This window comes from Mytilus californianus, unplaced genomic scaffold, assembly GCF_021869535.1.
Source record: "Mytilus californianus isolate M0D057914Y unplaced genomic scaffold, xbMytCali1.0.p SCAF_8, whole genome shotgun sequence".
NCBI lineage: Eukaryota > Metazoa > Mollusca > Bivalvia > Mytilida > Mytilidae > Mytilus > Mytilus californianus.
The window spans coordinates 50,192,256-50,212,634 of NW_026262734.1; the positions used below are offsets into that span (position 1 = coordinate 50,192,256).

The 20,379-nt window shown below is 33.1% G+C and overlaps 2 protein-coding genes across 3 annotated transcripts in view; one reads left to right on the forward strand and one right to left on the reverse strand.

The window, feature by feature from the left end:
* Positions 1 to 20,379, reverse strand: part of LOC127712220 (beta-glucuronidase-like) — a 988,629-nt gene that overhangs the window by 123,708 nt on the left and 844,542 nt on the right. The window lies entirely within an intron of this gene.
* The window catches only part of LOC127712225 (uncharacterized), an 83,774-nt gene that overhangs the window by 33,913 nt on the left and 29,482 nt on the right, over positions 1 to 20,379 (forward strand). The window lies entirely within an intron of this gene.

Here is a 20,379-nt window from a genome sequence, read left to right on the forward strand (position 1 = left end):
TCAAAATGACAAACTGTACAGATATGCTAACTTAGAATATATAGAACATACTTTATGACTTCATAACCATAGAAAGACAACGAAAGATCATATCATAAACAAAATTGTATTGAAAGGCCAATGATGAGAAAATTTTAACATTTGTTATACCTAGTACTTCATAATCTTTTTCTGAAAAGTTTTGTCGTCCTGAATATGCATGAAATGTTTGCCACTGGACGTTAAGCAACCAACAATCAATTAATCTTTTGCTCTAAAAAATTAATTAAACAATATAAGCCACAATTGTATCCATCACTTGGTGTCTGTTTAGGGGCCAGCTGAAGCACGCCTCCGGGTGCGGGATTTTCTCGCTGTGTTGAAGACCCATTGGTGGCCTTCGGCTGTTTTCTGCTCTGTGGTCGGGTTGATGTCACTTTGACACATGCATTCCCCATTTCCATTCTCAATTTTGAATAGTATAAAAAGTTGTTTTATTTAAAAGAGACTTTGAATAATAACTTTAAAACACAGTTATGTTATAATTGAACGAGTTCATAAAAACTAGAAATAAAGGACTATATATATACTGGAGTAAAACCAAAAGTTTGTTCCGACACTAGACTTGTAGGCAACGGCTCAGATGTACTTATTTATACTGGATAACCTATATGTGTGGTCATAAAAATTACAGACTAATTTCCTCTATGTAAACACAAGGAGATGTGGTATATTAAGAATTGCTTATGAAACAACTATCCGTAAAGTTCAAATGAGGTGGACGAAAGCCACCAGAGACAACCGTACGGCCTTCTAAAAACCATTCCGTTAAGTTGGCTAAAAACGGTCCCAACATGAAAAATATGAAATAATCAAACTCTGAGAAAACTAACGGATTTTACTCAGATCCATCCATCTTGACACCTCAAACATGCGAACACTATATAATTTTAAACCTAACTGACTCGCAATTTTATAATAAACAATATTTTATGAACTGTTTAAAATAAGTTATCCATGGGGAATACTTAAAAAATCATCTTATTCACGATGTAAAAATGAATATTTAAAACTTTTCCGTTATATGTTACCTGTGAAATGGCGCCAATGTAGTTTTTTTTTTGTTGGCGCAAATGAAAGATTGATTTTTTTTTCAAAATTGGCGCAAATGCAATGCACCCCCTCTTTGGAATCATTTAAAAAGGTAAAATTCACCTGTATTGGTATTGCTGGTGTATATTTGTCACACGTTCCATCTACAATATACGGAAATGACACGGCTGGGTATTGTAAAGTTACTGAAGGACGTTTAATGTCAAATTCATATCCCTGGGCGAAAACATGATTATTTGGTAAACGGACAGAAAGTCACAGGACAGTGTATTGATCTTTCACGCTGTCTAGTCTAAGATTAAAAGTTTAGGCAATTTTTGTAGGTTTTTAAAGTGAACGGAAAATGAGCTTTGCAACAGTGTCTCTAACGATAAAAAAAAAATAATGTGGTCCGTCAATATGACATATTACAGAGGCAGGTATAAATATTTGTAAAATTGGCTTAAACATTTCATTTAACAGCAATTTGTAGAACTGATTATTTTGATCCCTCGAATACGTGTAAAATAATGAGTATTTATATTATTTAGATTCTTTCATATAATTGTTTTTGTTTATTGTATTCACGAATTTTATATAAACTCATGACGTTTAGACCTTGACATTTCGTGTAGACACCTGGGGCGTGTTTTATTGGTCTATTCTGCACATCTCCAGAATGTCGTCTGGTGAAGAGTCCAAAAAAAATGAATCTGGAGATAACCTGGAGATATTCTACGGAAGATCAATAAAACAAAAATTCAATTTGCCGTCGAATATAGCAGATTTTTGTTATGTTGGATGACATATTAAATGAAGTTTACGATGATTTCATAGAAAATTAAGATACGTCCGGTAGACATGACTGTAAAAGTGTGCTCTGTTTGTGACATGTTTCTTTGTTCTTTCCTCTAACTCAATTTTGCTATACAAATCAGGCGTAAACCCCCACTATTTGATTTTTAAGAATAATCTTAAACTGCACAAAAATTCGTCAATGTTCGTCTCGAATATGATCAAAAAGGACATCTTGTCTATTCAATTTTTTTAAAGTAACCAAACTGGATTATTTTTGTATAAAGCAAAGATATCGGAAAGTTCTCAAAATCATTTTTCTCTGGTGGTCCTTGAAGAAAATCTTCTGGTCCTAACTATTATTTCTATTGCATAATTTCGATGGTCAAAACCTTCGGACCACCACTTTTCAAAAATTTTCATTGTATATGGATCTATATGCAAGTATATATATACAATGTATACCAGACATTTCTCAGACTGTTTTTTCTTCTTTTTTTTTTAATAAATCCGTTGGTTGTGTACTGATTGATACTTCAGTCTTGAAGAACAAGATTTATTTCAGTACTATAGTTGTAATTAGCTTTGAGCAAACTTCCAGTAATTGCAAATACCCCTTATTTCGGTGCTTTGTGTCTATTGTCTTAATGTAAGTTTTTTTTTGTGTGTCTCGTACCGATCTTTTGAGTTAATCTAATTGCAATTGATTTGTGCAGGTTGTTCTAATATTGTTCTGTTACACCACTGTCCCAGCCTCGGGGAGGGTTAAGCGCTCACAAACATGTTATTGTACTGTTACACCACTGTCCCAGGTTAGGGGGCTGGTTGGGCCGGATCCCGCTAACATGTTTAACCCCGCCACATTCTGTATGTATGCTCTGTCCAAAGTCAAAGTCAAATGTAATTCAGTGGTTGTCGTTTTTTGCTGTGTTACATATTTGTTTTTCGTTCATTTTTTTTTGTACATTAAATAGGCCGTTAGTTTTCTCGTTTGAATTGTTTTACATTTGTGATTTCAGGGCCTTTTATAGCTGACTATGCGTATGGGCTTTGCTTATTGTTGAATGCCGTACGGTGACCTATAGCTGTTAATTGCTGTGTCATTTGGTCTCTTCTGGAGGGTTGTCTCATTGGCAATCTTCGTTTTTATATCAACCCTGCCATATTCTGTGTGTGTCTATCCCAAGTCAGGAGCCTGTAGTTTAGTTGTTGTCGTTGGTTCATGTCTCGACTCATATTTGATATTTTGTAAATTATTTTGTTATGTATAATTAGGCCCCAAGTTTTCTCGTTTGAATTGTTTCGCACACTTTTCACGTCGGGCCTTTTGACAGTATCGGGTTTTGTCATTGTTGAAGGCCTTAATTACGGTTGTCTATAATTGCTTACATCCACTTCATATTTGAACTCCGGTGGATAGTTGCCTCATTAGCAATAATACATTTTTTCGTTTTTATTTATTTACCTGACTTTTAAACTCGTGTTTTGAACCGAGTCCTGAACATGCATGACATATTTGTCACTGGGCGTTAATAATTAGAAACAAACAATCAACCAATTAAACTTGTGTTAAATAAGAAGAAAAACCATTTGATATTCATTCATTTAGTGGGGTGGGCTGGTAATTAAGAGCTGAAAAATATGCATAATTAGCGACAGATTAAAAATGTTAATAATGCCCTCTATAAATTTAAACTGACCACCACGGAATAGCCCAACTTAGTGTTGAAAGAAGCGTTAAACACCAATCAATCAAAATCCCTTCCCTAGAATATCAAATAGTCGTCCCTTAACTTTTATTGTCCGTGTAGTTCTTATATTTATCCAGCTTATCGTCATACAGGGATGTCCTATTAAGACTGTCATACCATAAAAACGTTTATAACACAGCTCACATTCCAATATATCTGCATTCATAAATTTATTAATGTCATTTAGACTAAACGACGCCATGTTTGTTATGTGCCTCTGCCGTCTAAACTACCTATCAAAAACGAAGAGGTGGAAGAGGGCCAGAAGATCTTCCCTATGCAAAAAAACAGAAATGGACCTCTTCTGGCTCACTACCGAAGAACAAAAAAACACGCCCCTGTTTCTTGTTGAAGACTGATTTACCCGGTACGTCTAAACACCACCTAGGCCGCCTTGGTGCACTAAGCTCTGAAAACTGCACTAAGCCCATGATGGAACAGTCATATTAGTACCAAGGTCATTCAGTATGATAATGTTGTAAATAAAGAGCATATATTTAAATTTTGGTGTAAATGTATTTAGAAATGAAAGAGTTATAAACATTTTACATGGCACGCGCCGACTTTTGTATAATGTGTCCAGTTATCATAGTGTTGATTGAATCCACCGAAGCTTGACGAGTTCATATAAACCAATACCAATATCTTTATTCCCATAACCATTGCAGATACATAGGTACAGAGAGAGTGCAAAATATGTACATGAATATGCATCTATTTACAAAACATATATACAATACAGTGGTTTCCAAATAATATACATTTTAGCTAGGAGGACCCACATGTTTATTTATACACTTTTTAAACTTACATAATCTTTTTAGCTCTGAATTTTTGATTAATTTGCTCATCAATTTTCTAAACTTTAGTGTATTAACATAAGCCAAATAGTACTTATCAAGGTATAATTTTCTACTGTCGTTAAAAAATGGACATTCTAGCAGATAATGAAATTCGTCTCCAATGCTACCAATATTACAAAGATGACATTTTCTATAATTTCTGTTAACATTATTCCACCTCCCTGTCTCTATTGAGAGTCTGTAGTTTGTGGTTCTATATCTACATAAAATAATACTTTCGTGCATATCCAACATATCAAAATATTTTTTTTCAAAATTTAATTCTAACTTAAAAATTCTATAATTTACTGATTATGTAGACTCTTGAAATTGTGTATTCCACAACTGTTTGTATTGGTCTTGTAATCGCAACTTTAGTGCATTTTTTAATCATATATCATTACCAAAACATTGAGAAATCCAAATATTTGAAAAACCACATTCATCCAATATATTTTTAACTTCACTCACAAAAAATGTACATACATTATTAACAGTAAATAGTGTTTTTAATAGTGTATATGCGATAGAAGATAACTTAGTCTCTTTAGCAGATACTAATTTACACCAATAAGATACTATTTTTAATTTAAAGGATTTCTACCAAGTTCTCCGTATACCATATAGCTAGGTGTGGAATTTTCAGTTTCAAAAGAAGTTTATAGAATTTCTGATGGATTCTTTCTATAATTTCAACATCACCATGCCCCCAAATTTCACATCCATACAAAAGTATGGGTTTCACAACTTTATAGAAAAGATCGGTGTCTTCCCGATTGTCCCACTTTTTAAAATTACAGGTAAAAAAGTCATGAAATTTTGTGGGACAATCGAAAATATGTTTGTGGGACAATTGGGAAGCTTAAATGTGGGACAATCGGGAATTGTTTTGATAGTGATTAATTTGTTTGTATAGGGTGTAGAAGGAATAGTTACAGGTAAACAATCAGTGTACAATTGAAGTATCATCAATCATAGAATATAATATTAAGTAAAAAAACATCACATATCAATTTTTCATCCTGTCTTGTGCAAAGTCATTTATTTTCAGTTAATACCAGGCCAAGTTATTCATTTTCAAAATCCTCCTCCCCTCCCCCTTTCGAAATCAAATGGTCGTCCCCTTATTGAAAGCTAATGTAAGGACGTCATCAATAGTCTTAGAAAAGTATGATCATAAACATCGTTACCGTAAAAACTAGGATTCTACTATTACAGCATGTTTTACTTACTTACTGTATTTTGTAGAAAGTCTTTGAAAAAAGGATTATACATTCTGTATATGCCTGTCCCAAGTCAGTATCGTGCCGGTATTTGAGTGGTTGTCGTTGGTTCATGTTTGTCATAATTTTTTGGTAAATTGTTAAGTTATTTTGGCTGTTAGTTTTCTCAAATGAATTATATAAAATTTTCCATATCGGGGCATTTTATAGCCGACCATACTGTATGGGCTTTCTCATTGTTGAAGGCCATACGGTTGCCTATAAATGCTTACTTCCACATCTCCTTATTTTTATATTATACAACTAGTACTACATAAAAGTAACATTATCAATGTTCCATGTAAATGAGGTAAGGTCAGATTAACTCTGTCACAAAGACATGTACACCCTGCTACCATTCCATACACCACGTATTTGACCCACTACTTATAGCATCTGAGATACGGCCTTGGCCATTGAAACTTAACCTTGTTCATAGATCCATAAAATGAGGTCAAGGTCATGTGAACGAAGATGTCTGACGGACATGTAGGCATTGCAAGGATACCATATATTAGACTAGTAGCCAAGTATAGTTATCCTAGAACCTATGATAAACGAGACATTCACATGACGAAAACAAGCTATACAGTTTTTAGCAGTCTTCAAACCATGATCATGAAGTCAAGGACAATGATTATATGACAGACGGGAACTTCGTAACACAATGGATCTATATACAAAATATGAGCCATCCGATTCCTCTACCTCTGAAATATAAAGCTTTACAAATAGTTAACGGTGTTGCCGTCACCACCATCAGATTGTATTCTGTATGATAAAGAATCTTGTGTAAATGGCATCTGACTTCACTGGTAAAAGTGCAAAGACTAGTGGAAACATCTCTCCATCAACTAGTGCTTTATAGTGTACAGCGTAATTAAGTTTTAAGTTACACTTTTCTTTAAATTGAATGGATTATATATCTTAATTCCTTTTAAAAACTTTCGAAAAAAAATTTAAATTAAAATCACAGTATTGATATTTGTTTTATATAAATAAACGTAAGCTTATAAATATAACTCATAAATGTTATATTATTTACTCAAAAGTGCATTAATCTGATGATATACCAAAAAAATCATATCTTATGCTTTTATAAAATTTATATTAAATAAAAGTTTGAACAAGCAATAATTAATTCTTGTTTATCTAGCAAAACAAACAATATATTCCTTGTTTATTTAAGAACATTTTACTTCATAAAATAATGTGGGACAATCAGAACTTTTCATGTGGGACAATCAGAACTCTAAAATTTTAAAAAGTGGGACAATCGGGAATAAACCAAAAGATCTAAGTGACACTGAGTGGAAAGATTATGTATGCGGCCTGATTTCAACACCTTAAACATAGCTTGTGTGGCTTTTTCTGCTAGGTGTTTCTGTGCTATTTTAGTATTACCAGTTCTAGATAATAATATGCCCAACTAGTTAAATTCTTTTAATATTTTCAATGTCAGTGCCGTCTATAGCTATATAAAAATGTAAATTTGACGGCATTCTGCCTCTAGAAAAAATCATCACTTTAGTTAACTTTAAGCTTCCAAATATTACAGTATTCACTGAAAGAATCCAGCTGTTTCTGTAAATCATCAGAACTTTCTGCCAATAGTACTATGTCGTCTGAACTAAGGATATGAATGGAAAGGTTAAATATGCACCAAGATCGTAAATTAAGATTGATTATTATAATGTAAAAAAATATGTTTGTTCGAAAATCTTAAGAGATTTAAAAGTTATCATAAAAAAGAAGATGTGGTATGATTGCCAATGAGACAACTCTCCACAAGAGACCAAATGACACAGAAATTAACAACTATAGGTCACCGTACGGCCTTCAACAATGAGCAAAGTCCATACCGCACAGTCAGCTATAAAAGGCCCCGAAATGACAATTCAAACGAGAAAACTAACGGCCTAATTTATGTACAAAAAATGAACAAAAAACAAATATGTAACACATAAACAAACAACAACCACTGAATTACATGCTCCTGACTTGGGACAGGCACATACATACAGAATGTGGAGTTAAACATGTTAGCGGGATCCCAACCCTCCCCCTAACCTGGGACAGTGGTGTAACAGTACAACATAAGAACGAACTATAAAAATCAGTTGAAAGAGGCTTAACTCATCAGATGGATAAAAATACAAATACAAGTTAACATTTTTACGGGGCACGCGCTCTTCTTGTGTAATGTCTGATCACCTTGAAAATTGATCCAACCAATCTTTAACTGGTAAATTATGTTTCCTTGTTGCTAAGTAGTGATGATAAAAGGGCTGTTGATCTTTTCTTTGTTGCTTTGTTAGAAAAAATATATTTGGAAAAAGTGATTGTTTAATTGCGCTATTTGAAATAAAAACAGTGAAACAATAGAAATTGGCTTTTACTCAAAGACATATCTGATTTACCTATGGCGTTTTTGTCGTTTGGTTGCTGTCAAATTGAAGTTTATTCCACATCTCCTATAGTTTGAGTTCTGTTTGATTACTTTTTATTACCGTCTCCTCGGAGACGGTATTAAGAGTTGAACGATGGACAGTCTGCGGGCTGAAGGCTTTCTTACTACCTAATTGGAAGATATTACTGACGCTGTCATAATTAAATTTCGTTCATTAGTTGGGACAATTCAAACCTAGTAAATGTCTTTTAATCCCGTAGAGTGTCGGATCTGAACTCTTTATTTTAGTAAATAGATTTGCCTGGTTACCAATCATGCATATCGGTACACAGGTAACACTTATCTATAAATAGCCAAATCTCCTGAAGATTTGTAAACACACACGTGATTATTTCATGTTACGTACATTTTATACGTGAAAACATACAAAAACTTTTAGGAAAATGCCTTTTTCTTAGGTTATATTTATTTATACTCAGTAAGATTTGATTTGATTTGAATTTTGGTGTTTTAACGCCACTTTTAAGCGCCGCTTTTGGGCTATTTCGTGGCGGCCAGTTTTTATTGGTGGAGGAAGCCGGGGCGCCCGGAGAAAACCACCGACCTTCGATAGGAAAACTGACAATCCTAGTCAATTAAGATTGGAGTCGAGTGCACCCGCACGAGCGGGGCTCGAACTCACAACCTCAGTGTTGACTGGCTAGTGATTACAGTAGTAACTACTTAGACCACTCGGCCACCGAGGCCCCCTACTCAGTAAGATAATCTAAAGGCAACACAAACATTTTAAAACGGAGATATCAAATAATTTCTGTTCGATTAATATTAATTTACACAAGAATTTTTATCTCAGGGGGCGGGGGCGGCGGCGGCGGCACTTCGACCTTTCTATGGCAGAGGTGAGCAGCTGAGATATCCAATACCCCACCCTTTATATATATATATATATATATATATAGAGTCTATAAGAATCTACCAACCAGTAAACTTAATAGGTATTGGATCATCAAAATTGACAATACTACACAAACAGGGAAAATTATATGAGTCTAAAAGATTGTGTAACAATACCGATAAATTGATGGAAAACAAAACACTAAAAAGTGTTGAATATCATCACACAAAGATGGAAAAACTGAACAGATGATATAAATTATACAATAATTGCAAATATTTCGGCTCAACAAATGGCCTTCCTCAGTGTTAAAAGTTTTAACAATACTGATATATAATGTATAAGGTGTAAACATAGATCAGTAATAATACAGGTAAGTTTTGGTCGATTGATTTTAATCCAAAATCCTGAATATCATAATATAAATATTAGACTGTAAATTTAATTATTTCTTTCTATTGATTCCATCTGGATGGAGGACACCCAGTGTTTTTATCCAAAACTTCTCCCGATTCTCTCTTTGCCTATTTTGCCATGTACAATCCTGTTCGATCACAAGGATCTTCATGTGATCAAAATCTTTCAGATTGTGATCTGGTAACCTGAAGTGTTGGCTGACAGGAATATACGGTTTTTTTGTGAGGTCACTCCTGTGGCCATTAAGGCGTTTGTGAAATGGCTGCATAGATTCACCAACATATTGGAGACCACATATAGGACACTCAAGAACGTAAATCACGTTTGAGCTTTTGCAGTTGACATTGCAGAAGATCTTGTATGTCTTTTCTGTGGTCTTACTGTGAAATGTTGATGAATGCTGCAATTGGTTGCAACATTTGTAGCGCTTATCCCCACAAGGCTGGCAATTACCTACAGTATGGTTAGGTTTGGAAAGGTCAGCACGGACAAGTATATTTCTCAGGCTGTTAGGTTGTTTGAAGGCAATCATGGGAGGCTCAGGAAAGATTTTGGATAACTTAGAATGTTTCTCGATTGCTGTCCAATGATCACGAATGGTCTTGAAACTATTTCTCAGGCATGGATGGTAGGTGAGCACACATGGGATTCTTTTACTTTTCTGTTTTTCTTTGTAAGTTAGCAGACTGCTTCTGGGGATGGATTCCGCTTTTCGAAAACTATTTTTGATGTTTTTGTGTTTATATCCCCTTCTTTTCAAATGTCCTTTGAGCTGCCCCAGACGTTGTTTTGCAGTGTCTTCAGAGGAGCAGATTCGCCTTATTCTGAGAGCTTGGCTGTATGGAATGCTCTTCGTGCAGTGTGGAGGATGGCAACTTTCAGGCGACAAGTATTGATGAGTATCTGTAGGTTTAGAGTATATATCTGTGTTTATTATACCTACAGAGAGGGTGCTAGATGTATCAAGGAAGTTTATGGTGGAATTAGATGTTTCATGGGTGAATTTGATGGTAGGGTGTTGATTGTTAGCATTTGTTATAAAAGTTTGTAATTCTTGGTCTCCCTTGTCCGATTTCATGTCAACGTCATCAATGAATCGATACCAGGAAAGCGGTTTTTCGATGGAGCACTCCAGCAGTTGCTTTTCAACTTTACCCATGAATATATTGGCATAAGATGGAGCCATTTTTGTACCCATAGCAGTGCCATTTGTCTGTAAATAGTGTTCTCCTTGAACTTCACATTCCAAGGAGAACACTATTTACAGACAAATGGCACTGCTATGGGCACAAAAATGGCTCCATCTTATGCAAATATATAATCTTATCATTAATTTATTACCAAACAGAAAACAATAAACTTGCGGAAAAGATGGTATACCGCAAACATGAGGTGCAAACATTTGTACACCATATCCGGATTTCGACAATTAATGTCTCTTCAGTGATGTTAGGAATCGAAACGGTATTTGGAAGGCCATATAATTTACCTCAATTTAGGATAGACTCTTGAATTTTGAAAGAGTCAAAATAGGATGAACGGATCATATAAGTCCGAAGGCAAATATAATACAAGCCCAAACGAAAAAATATAAACAAGTCTAAATTGAAAACAACGTTCAAACCTATGATTGCGTTGGATAAAAACCGCAATTTTTATATGTGTGCATGCAAAACAAATTTCTTGGTAGAGGGGTCTAAATACAGCACAAACAACATTTTCCAAAAGACCAAATGAGTGAAAAAGTATATTTTAACAAAACGCATTTGACTATATATATTGAATGATAAAAGAACATACATGCAGTTACCCTAGCTATCATATATTTTTTACAATAAGTATATATACCTCCACATAGCTATCATTGTTACGCTATTTCATGGGGAGATACTAGTAAATAGATTTGACAAATATCTTAAACATTTACGAAAGTGATTTTAGAGACATATATACACAATCTCTGGTGATTTTAATTGCATCTGTAAAAAAATATCGACATCTGATTAGTTTCAGATTCAATCATCAATCTTGTCTTATATTTCACCTAAATTTCTCGACCTCATGCAATTTCATGAAGCTTCAAACAGTGACCTATCCCAGCGACTCATCCTTTCCACTCATTACATAATAAGTGCCCCCACACACACCCAAGATCGTTTGGCTGAGTTGGATGTTGTCTAGATCTACCTAGCTAGCTCTTCCTAGCAAGATATAGCAGAGGTTGAAGAACAGAAGACTAAAAATATATCTAAAAGGGAATATAAGAAGAGCAAAAAACTACTCTCAGACGATGTATGCTAACATATTTTAAGCAATGTTTAATTTCTATGAATGATTTTAAAGGAGATGTGAAGTATACATAATTAATTTAGACAGCAACCCAATTAAGCAACAAACAAAACGTGACAATTTACTTCTAAAGTTCAATCTACGGTCTTCTTCAATGGACATGTCATTACAACATTTTAAAGTTTTTTATCCTCCCAAGTCTAACTATAATATATAGAATAGTTGTGAATATGTGAGCCAAAATTAGTTCCTGTGAAAAAAGTTCCAGTGGAACAAATATCACAGGAAATATATTCTGGGAGAACTTTTTTCACAGATAATTTCTATATGATTTGTTCCATCTCTATAAAATAAGTTCCACAATTTACCTGGTGAAATAAGTTCTGGGTTTGTGAAATTTGTTCCTTACCTAGTGAAATAAGTTCCAGGTTTGTGAGATTTGTTCCTTACCTGGTGAAATAAGTTCCTTGTCTGTGAAATATGTTCCACTGGTTATACAAGTTTTCTTTTATACTGAGCATTGTTATCAGTGAGCTTAAAGTTATAATTCAAGTACATTATAATAACATGTATTATATTGATAATGTAATAAATAAAAGGTGTAAACATCCAATATGGATTCTGTGGAGTATAGCAAAATGTTTAATTACATTATCCATACAAAAATATCCAAATGACAATAATTTAATGAGGCAGATAAGCGAAGAATAAGAAAAATCCGTCAGAAAGTTTTTATAGATCAATCATTTATTTATGAATATTGCAATTCAACATATGCTACTTCATATCAGAATTTGTAGATAAATTGTTTTCACAGAAATATGTCTCATCCTTTTGTAATTTTGATTATGCAAATGTTGAAATTAAAATAGCAATACTTTAACATGTTTCATAAGTTATGCAAATATTCAAAGTCAATGAACCATGACTGAGGTACATGGCTAAACAATTTCCATGTAAATGAGATGTGCCAAAGCTAATACAACTGCATACCAAATACCATTGAATTATTATAAGTCGTTCCCTTTAAACAAACCTAAACACAAACATTAACTTATAAACTATGTAAAAGTTTCAAAGTCAATGAACCATGAAGAGGGGGTGAGGCTATATAATATCCATGGAAACGATATTTGCAAATGCCAATAAATTTGCATACCAAATATCGTTTACTTAACATTAGCAGTTCATCTTAAACTGATCTAATCACAAACTAATACATGTAAACTAAGCAAAAGTTTCTAAGTCGATAGACAATGACTGAGGGGGCGGGGCCAAATATTCTCAATGGTAATGAGATGTGCTAATGCTTATACAACTGAATACCAATTAACATTTACCTACCCTAAATGGTTCCCCTTGAACTGACCTAATCACAAACTAATACATGTTAACTTAGCAAAATTCTCAAAGTCAATAGACCATGACTAAGGGAGCCAAATAATCTCCATGGAAATAAGATATGCCAATGCTTATACAACTGCATACCAAATATCATTGACATACCACTAGTGGTTCCCCATAAACTGACCTAATCACAAACTAATACATGTAAAATAAGCAAAAGTTTCAAAGTCAATAGACCATGACTGAGGGGGCAGGGCCAAATAATCTCCATGGAAATGAGATGTGCCAATGCTAATACAACTGCATACCAAATATGATTGACCTACCACTTGTGGTTCGCCATAAACTAGACCTAATCACAAACTAATACATTGTTGACGACGCCGCCGCCGCCGACGCCGGAAACAGCATACCTATGTCTCGCTTTTTGACTCCGTCAAGGCGAGACAAAAAATGAAATAGTGTGTTTTAAATATTTATCGCAGTTGTTAATCATAGTTGTGCATTTGTTTTTTAATCATATTATCTACGTACAATATATATGCTGACTTAATTTGAATTTCTCAAAGATTTACCTTATTTTGAACGTTGTCGTGTTGTTTAAAGACTTCAATGTTGAATATTAAACTTGTCAGGTACAACTATAGAATGTTTTGCTTGATATAAAGTTAATGCATCATGTTAATCTATAACACCCGGAACTTATTTAACATTTAGTAAAAAAATTAGTTCCGGAACAAATTTTACAGTGCTGGAACATATTTTCTTAAAATATATATTCCGGGTAAAAATTTTCTGTGATATAAATTCCGGTGGAACATATTTCCTATGAAATAAGTTCCAGCGGAACAAATGTCACGCCGGAACATTTTTTTTGTTACAAAAAATAATCTTAATAGCAAAAAATAATTCAGATATTACTTGGAACTATGAGCAGGGTCAGGAACAAACTTCTAATGTTTGTTTTGAGGTTTATTGACTATTTATACTAGACATGCTAAATGAGAGAAAGAGAAATAAAAGAAAATTATAAATTTAAAAGACGAAAATACTGTTGGCACTTTAAAAGATTATTCTTAATTGTATGTTTTCTACAAGAATTGTAAAAACAAGTATAAACATACATATATTATGATCATAAAACAAAAAGACATTTATATGTCAACATACGAACGGTCTCCCACAAAAGATTATGTCAATCCAGTATGTCAAGCTTTTAAGGGTAAGTATGATAAGGGCCTTATTCGTCATTCAACATTAAATGGTATAGTAAATAAATATGAAGATATGTACAAGTAAAACAATAACAAAAGATACAGTATCAAGCTGTATGCTTGATCAAGTTTTGGTCAAATTTGTTGATTCTCTTATGTTGATGGCCTCATAGTGAACTTAAAGTAGCTTTGCAGAACTTATCACCTTCTTTATAACCAACGACGTCTATTATGATTTGAAAAAAAATGGAGGCGAAACTACTTTGTTTTCAGGCGCTTACAATAGGTCTTGTATAACAAATTACCCGTCTCACGACTCTGAGTATTTTTCATCAAAAAATAAAATCAAGAAGTCCAATAAAACCAAATAATCTGAAAAAAGAAACATTTAATTGTTAAGGATACTCATTATTCAAATATAGAAAAAGAGGCGTGGGGCATTCCACATTGCAGTCCAACTACAATGAATAGACAAAATCTTCATCGACAACAAAAATAACCATACATATATGTGAAGCTTTACATTTTAAGGATCATTTTTGAAAAGATGTGAGATACCGTTGGAAATATATTAATTGTGTTCTTATATGTTTAAATTTTACTACGTTTCACTCTCTAGTAGTCTCTACACTTTTCGATGCCTATTATGAACGAAAAACTTTCAGGTGGAAGCGGCCATACTTTTCTAACACAAATAAATAACCAAACAACCAAAGAAAAAGCCAACGAACAACTCCGATATCTGTTTCAAAAAAAATAATCGATAAAAAGACATTACCCCCAATTTCCAGTTTTAATACTTTCCCCAAAAAAAAATTGGTAAATCTAAAAAAAGGTATAAGCCTTTTATAATTTTTGTTATCTACTACAATTTACATACAATTTTGAACGAATTGAACTACAAAGAGAAAACATTTTCCACTTTCATCAGCTATGAGACGGCTAGCTTTTTAGAAAAGCTATTACTTGTTCAGTTTATAAGAATTCATAATTGAAAGGGTTATTTATATGAGTATAGATCAATTGCTTTTCTTTCACCCAAGCCATGCATATACTCAGAGGACAAAAAGGATAAAAAACTTGAACACAAGTACAGTATAAGTAAACTTTTTGAAAATAAAATAGTTCCCTACTTTACCATCTTACTATTTTATGACGTATTAGGACCTAAATTAAATAAAAATTTTTGCAAAGTTTTAAAATATCCAGTTACCTTTAAAGAATAATGATAAGATCCGAAATAAGGTAACTTTAAACTGTGAAGGAAAACATGTATATATGATGAATCGTTCTAAACCCCAACCCTTTTACATAAGTCTTATAAAATAACCTTCTCATTATAAATTCTGATGTACGTATAGCACCTTTAACTAACAATTATAAGAAAGTTTAATTTAAGACCACTTAAATTCTAAATTCTTATTTGTAAATATATCCAGTTCTTACTTAACTTATTCTTACACTTCAGCACATTATGAATATTATTTTTAAAATTTTATGATGACAATCCTATGAATTAGTTATAATATTAATTATTTAGTAATTATTATTGCCTAAATTCAGTCATCTGTACATAATTAAATGTTTCCTTATGTTCTAAGGTGTATATAGTTGCTACAATTATACCCTATGGGTAGTGCTCCACAATTAATGGAGGAATATACAAGAAACTGAACTGAACTGAACTGATTAATCGTAGAGAGATGTACCTAAATTTATGGTACATAGTTAACAGAAAAAAGTTTCATTCTCAGTCTTATTTCAACTGTATTAATTTTAAAGACATGTCACATCCAAACGAAGTCTACGTATATGTACATGTATACGTCTTGTCTTGTCTATAGTCGGGAAATTTTCAATTCAATTCATTTCATTTGAAAACGTTAAAAATAATATAGATCTTATTCATTGCAAAACGTGACGTCCTTTTTGGATAAAACCCCTGTTTCATCTACGAGGAAAGTCCTATAATATAAGAATGCATATATAGGTGTGGTTGAACATTGATAGTAAAAAAAAGGAAAATCTGGCATCAATAGAGCGCATAATAAATTAAAAAATAATTCCCGAAATAAATGTATATAAAATATGTGTGTGACTATTGAAAGTGTATCCACATATTTACAAGACACTGTCGCTTTTTTCACTCGTTCTTGTCCAGTAACACCGTGTATCATCGGTACAGCGGATATAGGTACTAACCAAGCGGACGTGATCGATTTTTCTTCTGACACGGTAAGAAAGTCTTTGTTTTGTTTACATAATATCAATGTGTACCTCAATCTAAATATAATTGTTGTTTTAAGAAATGATTTGGTCGTAGGTTGATGATTAGAGAAGTCTCATTATTTTCCTAAAACAAGAACGCTTACTAAAACTAAAACATGTGCAAACACTTGTCAAAGAAGTTGGCGCTCGTCTCATCCGATATGATTCTATATTCAATATTGCAACTCTTTTTCTGATAGAAGGCCATGCACTGTGTGTACGTAATAAGTATAGCTGTTTCAATAATTGGCATTGAAATCTTTCATACATATGTTATTTTTCGATATTTTATTCCGAAAAGAAGCGTTGTGTACAGTGTATAGCTGACCACATAAATCCTTCTGTACGGTGCATAGTTAAATGAATGTACGGTATATAGCTTTTCACCCTTCGAAGTACCAGAGACATATAATACATTATATGTCTCTGGAAGTACCTATTAAGCTGTATCCGCTGTACCGATGAGTGAGTAATAAATTCCTCAAACGAGTTTGAATAGGGAAATAAAATCTGAAGAAGGAATTTGTCATCAACATTTTAATAAGGCAATATTTGGTTTTGAATGAAGCCCGTTCTTATCTGTATTTGTTGCCGTACTTATCAAAATACGATTTTCAAATAATCAAACTCAAACAGTAAAGTTTTGCTTCTCCTTAAAATCGTTCTTCTCCAGTATTACCATGATTACAAGCCTGAACGAATTTCAATGAGAAAATAAATTCTGAATAATGAATTTGACTCCATTTTTCTGTCAGTTTTCTGTCCCAATCAAGACCGACCCCCTTTCACAAACGGGCTAAAATAATGCGTACATTGAACTCCCGTCATTTATCATATTTGTTTTTTTTTCTTAACATTTTCAGGTAGTAAGATTTGGTTTTAAATCGAGCTCATGAGAAATTATGAACTTTTTGGTCTTACAGAAAACATGTTATTTCATATCAATTTAATGTTGTTTTTGCAAGACTCATAATCAAGAACAGCGAAAAAGACTATTTCGCAGACTGTTGAAAGATACTCAGTCCGTTCTTACAACGAATAAGTCCTTATGCACAGATGTTAAATAAAAATAAAACAAAAACTTACCCATAAGCCAAACCAAAGAAAGAAACCAATAAAAGCACGTACTCTACCAAGATATTAGACTTATCAAAACAAAACAAAAAACACTATGTATGTTTATATTAAATAAAATATGATATTCGTTTATTTAATTGATGTTGGAAAGGAGAAAAAATTCACGAAGAAAAACAAAAACGAACTGATAATAGACAAACTATAAAACAATATCAATTGTTATTTCTTTTACTTTAGAACTGCAGAACGTATAATAACAAAATTAATTTAGCTGACTATTACACATAAACTGTATAAAAATACATTAAATGGGACTTTTGAGGTTTTTTTCTCCATTATCGTTAAAGTCAATACACAAAGTATTTAATTACATAAATCAATTTCGAAAAAAACTTTAAAATGTCGCATTATTAAATTTTTATAAAAAACACTGTTTTAATAACATAATATTCATAAGATAGATTAATAAAATATTGAATCTGAATATTCATAAGCAATAAGGATAATCCAATCAATTTTGTTGATTGGACTATTCACGGCTGAGTAGTTGTGAATCAGTGACACGTGCCCTCATTATTTTATAAAAATATTGAATATCTATTTAAGTTCGTTTTCAAAATATTCCAAAAGTTTCCACTAAAATAGACAACGTGAAAAGAATGTAAACATTTTTCCTGTGTGCATATACGATGACTTTAAAAGAGTCCTGGGTGCACTTTGTATGTCCTGAGTGCACTCAGGACGTCCTGGGCAGTGTTTAGACGTACCCGTTGATTTGCAACTGTATTTTTTCTGTTTTGGCACATACTTATATCTGAACCTCATTAAATTCGATCTCAAAATAGCGAATATAAAGGAACAGATATTTTAAAGTCTTAATAAATTCCATTGAGCACAAAACTAATCCAAATTCGATTTCAATTATTTCGTGATTCTAAAATACGTTTTTTTTTTGTGGCAGAAATTGCAATTATTTTTTTTTATCTGATATGACTTTGAAACACTGATTTAAGATTTATATTGTCCACAAAATATCATAAAATATAAGGGATAAAAAAGACGCTTTTCTATTATTATTTTACAAGGTTGTTAATTGTTTAATTATGTCGTAATTTGCTTGGTCAGTGGCGGATTCAGGAGCCGACATATCGCTTCCCCTTTGATTGGATAATATATCATTTTTAGCATAATTAAAATCATCATTTTTAGCTCACCTGACCTGAAAGGTCAAGTGAGCTTTTCTCATCACTTTGCGTCCGTCGTCCTGCGTCCGTCGTCCGTCGTCCGTCGTCCGTAAACTTTTACAAAAATCTTCTCCTCTGAAATTACTGGGCCAAATTTGACCAAACTTGGCCACAATCATCATTGGGGTATCTAGTTTAAAAAATGTGTCCGGTGACCCGGCCAACCAACCAAGATGGCCGCCATGGCTAAAAATAGAACATAGGGGTAAAATGTATATTTTGGCTTATATCTCTGAAACCAAAGCATTTAGAGCAAATCTGACATGGGATAAAATTGTTTATTAGGTCAAGATCTATCTGCCCTGAAATTTTCAGATGAATCGGACAACCTGTTGTTGGGTTGCTGCCCCTGAATTGGTAATTTGAAGGAAATTTTGCGGTTTTTGGTTATCATCTTGAATATTATTATAGATAGAGATAAACTGTAAACCGCAATAATGTTCAGCAAAGTAAGATCTACAAATAAGTCAACTTGACCAAAATGGTCAGTTGACCCCTTAAGGAGTTATTGCCCTTTATAGTCAATTTTTAACCATTTTTCGTAAATTTTTGTAATCTTTTAAAAAAATCTTCTCCTCTGAAACTACTAAGACAAATTTAACCAAACTTGTCCACAATCATCATTAGGGTATCTTGTTTAAAAAATGTGTCCGATGACCCCGCCCGTGAACCAAGATGGCCGACATGGCTAAAAAATAGTACATAGGGTAAAATGCAGTTTTTGGCTCATATCTCTGAAACCAAAGCATTTAGAGCAAATCTGATGGTATAAAATTGTTCATTAGGTCAAGATCTAGCTGCCCTGAAATTTTCTTACCAATCAGGCAACCCGTTGTTGGGTTGCTGCCCCTGAATTGGTAATTTTAAGGAAATTTTGCCGTTTTTGGTTATTATCTTGAATATTATTATAGATAGAGATAAACTGTGAACAGCAATAATGTTCAGCAAAGTAAGATCTACAAATAAGTCAACTTGACCAAAATTGTCAGTTGACCCCTTAAGGAGTTATTGCCCTTTATAGTCAATTTTTAACCATTTTTTGTAAATTTTTGTAATTTTTTACAAAAATCTTCTCCTCTGAAACTACTAAGACAAATTTAACCAAACTTGTCCACAATCATCATTAGGGTATATAGTTTAAAAAATGTGTCCGATGACCCCGCCCGCGAACCAAGATGGCCGACATGGCTAAAAAATAGTACATAGGGTAAAATGCAGTTTTTGGCTCATATCTCTGAAACCAAAGCATTTAGAGCAAATCTGACATGGGGGTAAAATTGTTCATTAGGTCAAGATCTATCTGCCCTGAAATTTTCAGACCAATCAGGCAACACATTGTTGGGTTGCTGCCCCTGAATTGGTAATTTTAAGAAAATTTTGCAGCTTTTGGTTATTATCTTGAATATTATTATAGATAGAGATAAACTGTAAACAGCAATAATGTACAGCAAAGTTAGATCTACAAATAAGGCAATATGACCAAAATTGTCAATTGAC